The following is a 4,653-nucleotide window of genomic DNA, read 5'->3' on the forward strand; positions in this document are numbered from 1 at the left end:
AGACAGACAGACAGACAGACAGACAGACAGACAGACAGACAGACAGACAGACAGAGGGAGAGAGGAAGAGTAAGAGGCGGGACGGGGAGGGAGAGAGAGAAGGGGACAGAAAGATGGAGATGTAGAGAGAGAGAAGGAGTGAATAAGAAACGAAGAAAGAAAGATTGCTTGGGAAAAACATAAGCCCCAAGAAAGCGATTTAAAATTAGCCAGGCCGTAGGTATACAAATATGTTGTCTTTGCAGGGATTTGAAGAACATAGAGAAGCTTCAACAGAGGAACAAATTAGGCATATCAGAAGGAAAAAAATGTGCACGAACATGATATAGCTCAGTAGTGACTGGCACAGTTCTCTACATAACACAACCCTGCCAGTTTGTCCTACCCCATTTTCCGCGTAGAAATCGATACTAACGCGGGGTTTTTTTTTTCAAATGTTGAAAAATAACGTCCAAAATGATTGATTTCCGTAAAACAAAGCATGAAAGTAATCAGTTACGCGAGTGTGTCTTAAGAGCTACTTAAAACTGTCAGGTTGACAGACTTGGGGCGGGAAATGTTATAACAGTCGGAGAAGAATGATGACTCATACAAATCTACGTTGTGGGGGCCAAGAGGTCTTCGTTGGAACAGAGCCATTGGCGATGGACAGACTCACAGGCCCACGCTGTTCAAAACCGCTTTAGAGTTTCAAAAAGAGTTTGCTTTTTTCCTGGTGCTTCGACTCATTTTTGTACGTTATGGGTTTTATTCTTTTTTTTTTTTTCATTTTGGTTTTATTTTGTTTTTGCTTTTTGTTTTTTTGTTTGTTTGCTGTTGTTTTTTTCGTCTATTTTTTTTTCTTTGAAGGGGAGGGGAATTGTTTTGTTTGTTTGATTTGGGTTTTCTTTTCCCCCCTTTAATTTACGGGGCAAAGTTCTAGAACTATTTTCAGATCCTGTTGACACTCCCAGTGTCTGGATGTTATTGTTTCTATTTATCTCTTTTTAAAGAGGGTAAAAATGAGTAAAGAGCTGATAAACAAGTCTAGATGTTAGCAGATGAGAAGAAAATGTTCATAACAGGTTGGGGGGGGGGGTTCTTTTAGATAATCAAAAGCCGAGAAAATCTAGATTAAATACGATAACAGCAGAATATTTTTGTAGAGCCGGTGTGATATTTTGTTTCAAGGTATAAAGCAAAAATAAAAAGGGGGAAAAACGAAAAATATGTCCAAATCTGTCTATGTATTTTTGTATTTCGCTTCCATGGAGCTTTTTCACATATCTTTCATAAACACCAATGATTTAGAAACAATGCGTGCCAACATTTGTTTTGTTTTTATTCTATAAGTTAGACTTAGTTCAAATTTTAATATCTACATTTTGACCAAAGTTCTCTGAAAGCATTGTCTGTGGGATCTTTCGCCCAATCCTGAAGATAATCTGTCTCGTGTGGTCTTCTAAATGTGTCTAGATTATTTTATCCCACTTTTATCTTCTTTCTACTTCCTTTTTATGTTTCTATATTTTCTATTCTATTTACGTGAAGTAAAGAAAGTAACTTATCACGCTTACTGGTGGTAAACTCGACTTGGAAACCTCACCTAGTGTTCATGGCATGGAAAATCTCAAGCGTGGGCGGTTGGTGGGTACTCTGGTGTGGTTTTCTTTTTTGCGTATGCTACTCTCTTCTAACATGTCTATTCGTAGGCACTTATATGACCTTATTTTGTTACAAGTGCCGTAGAACTCTTACTAAAACTAAAAAGTCTCAGGCTGTGATACGACGTGTATGTGTTACAACAATTTTATGTTCTTATACTAAGCGTCCAGGTTACAACCGAACTCGGCAACCAACGGCTGTTGTCGTTGTAGTTCTGACCTGCTACAAACCGCTACTTCACTTTTCAGACAGTCACATGACTCCGGGAAATTCCCTCTGTTCCTGCTGGTTTGAGGTCACTGTGCCTCCGTGGAGTGTTACAATTAAGAAAACTGCCAGACATTTTCAAAACAAGCCAGCTTCTTTTTTTCTTTCCTTTTTTCTCTCCTTTTTTCTTTCCTTTTTTCTTTTCTTTTCTATTTCCTCTTGTTCAATTACTGTTTCTCCTTTTCAATCAGTGGGAAATCAGCCCAGCGTGTCCGGAACGTGAAGACTCTGATACCATCGGGGGAGCCTTCAGTCCTCAACAGGTGGCGCACGTAACCAGGCCACTGGCACATAGTTTTTGTTACGGTTTATTTTGGTTGGTTGTTTTTCTTGTTTTTCCCTTTCGGCCTCTTTCATGTTTTCGTTTTTTCCCTTTTGATGAGTATGGTTTCTGGGAATGGCTGAATACAGAAATAAAACTTCAGGAAGATGGAGGTGAAGCTTGGAGCATGTGAAAATTGACTTCTACTCGTCTTCTTGTGCTCGGTATCGTCTCATCTCTCGGTGACTAGGCCTGGAACGAGCTAGTTAGACCCCCTCTCCCCGCCTGGGTTCACTGCGATAGGAATCGGCCGCTAGATGCCCTGCCTCCCCCCCCCCCACCTCGTTTCCCCCCATCGATGAAGAAGAGAGAACATTTTAGTCTCGAAACTACATACACTTTTAACCCCTGACGTGCATTCTTGTTCGAAGGAACGTCTCGTGCCCCAGATTCGAAACGTATGTGAAAAGCAAGAAAATCCAACGGCGTAGAAACCGAATGTTTTCCTAAAACATTACGCTGTTAGTGTTTACATCTTATTCCCCTGAGAGAGAAAATATGTTTGTTTCGTCTCTTTTTTAGATGTCATCATAGACAGGCGCCTAGAAAAGCCAACTGTCAGAACAATCCGGTATCTTTTTAAGCAGGGCAATGAAAAAGGGGAAAAGCTACCTCTAGGATTCAGGTCCTGGTGCTTTGACTCTGTTCAGAATTAGGTCTTGTGCTCTGTAAAAAGGTACTGTGATGGAAATTTACGAGTTAAACGTAAGAAGTTTGAGGTCGACACTGGCAGGTCCTTACTTTTTTTTTCTTTCTTTGTCGGTATTACTTTTTCCCAAGCACTAAATGACCACAACTGTGCCGATGTGCTTCTCGTTTTCTCAAACATGCAATAAGAGCTCCACTGTTTGTTTTCGGGTTATTCTTGTGACGTCTGGAAGTTTATTCGTTTGCTCTGCTTTATTGAAGTACAAAATATATTTTACAATACAGCTGTAGCCACGGCTGGTGTGAGTGTGGTGTAGCAGTTAGACACCTCGTTATCGCACGCGGAAAACGTAACTTCGATTTCAGTGTATGGAGAAATTTTATCGAGTATATATCCGTCTTTCCACTGGGACGTTGTATCCCTCTACTTAGCTCTACTTGGCCTAGATAGACAAAGTCGAGACAGCCCATCTCCTAAATGACCTAATTTGCTATCAATGCAGGGCATACAAAAAATTACAGCTTTAGCAATTTTCACCCAAACTCAGTTTAAGTGGAATAACAATCTCCTTTCTGAAATTCATCTCGAGCTACGCAATAACAACAGGGCAATGCCAATATGGTATTATTTGTATATGTATTTATTATCTTGTTAAACTTTGTAAGGTAATTAGAAAGGGGAATCTCTTAACGTGTGCATCTTTGAATATGAACGAGCCGGATGAGTGGGGGGGGGGGGCGGTTCTTCAAACAGCCGTTCTACATCACAGTAAAGCATGATGTCCTCTGATCCAGCAGTGCTTCGGTGGGTCGTTGGTGGGTACTCTGGTGTGGTTTGCTCCTTCTTTCCTATCAAGCACCTATCGTCCGTGTCTCTCCTCCTTCTTTTTGGTGTATGTTACTCTCTTTGTAACTCATCTTTTCTTCGGCACTTAAATGACCTTACTGTGCTGCATGTGCCGTTAAACTCCTACGAAAACTAAAAGAATTGCTTCCCTTTTAATGCTTTACGAGTGTTTTATTTACAAGGCTTTTAGATTGTGTGGATTTTTTTCTAGAACACTTCTTGTACATTTATGAGATCGAGCGTGTTCTCAGAATGTTTTTCTATTTACAACTGTGCTTGGTCGTTTAGACGCACACTAATGCTACTTTTCGTTTAGAGAAAGGAGAGGCAGACAAACGTAACTGGCTGCTGAGCTGGAGCGCATCGCGATATTTTGGGAAAAGTTTTCAGAGGGGAATCACCGCTCCCGTGCGTCTTATAACAAAACTGCGTCTCGTAAGACGACACCGGAAAAGAGGCTGTTCTGAAGCTACAAACGTTGGCACTGTCAAAACAGAGCAATATGGGGGCTTTCAAACACTGAGGACATATGACTGAAAGGAGAGGGGGGGAGCAGGGAGGGGGAGATAGAGAAAGAGTGAGAGAGAGAGAGAGAGAGAGAGAGAGAGAGAGAGAGAGAGAGAGAGAGAGAGAGAGAAAGATTGAGAGAGAGAAAGAGAAGGAAGCAGATATAGAGACAGACGGGAGAGGGTGACAAACAAGAGGGGGAGAGAGACAGGGCGAGAGAAGGGGAAAGAGCGATATTGAGGGACGGGAGAGACAGGGAGAGTGGAAGAGAAAGAGAGAGGAGAGAGAGAGAGAGAGAGAGAGAGAGAGAGAGAGAGAGAGAGAGAGACAGAAAGAGAGGGAAGAAAAAGAGAGAGGGGAGAGAGAAGAGAAAGACCAGAGAGAGAGGCACAGGCAGAGAGAGAGAGAGAGAGAGAGA

General features: G+C 41.7%; 1 protein-coding gene across 2 annotated transcripts in view; it reads left to right on the forward strand.

Moving 5' to 3' along the window:
• Positions 1-4,653, forward strand: part of Nork (neurite outgrowth regulated kinase) — a 145,663-nt gene that overhangs the window by 69,772 nt on the left and 71,238 nt on the right.

The sequence above is a fragment of the Aplysia californica genome, unplaced genomic scaffold (genome assembly GCF_000002075.1).
Source record: "Aplysia californica isolate F4 #8 unplaced genomic scaffold, AplCal3.0 scaffold00080, whole genome shotgun sequence".
Lineage (NCBI taxonomy): Eukaryota > Metazoa > Mollusca > Gastropoda > Aplysiida > Aplysiidae > Aplysia > Aplysia californica.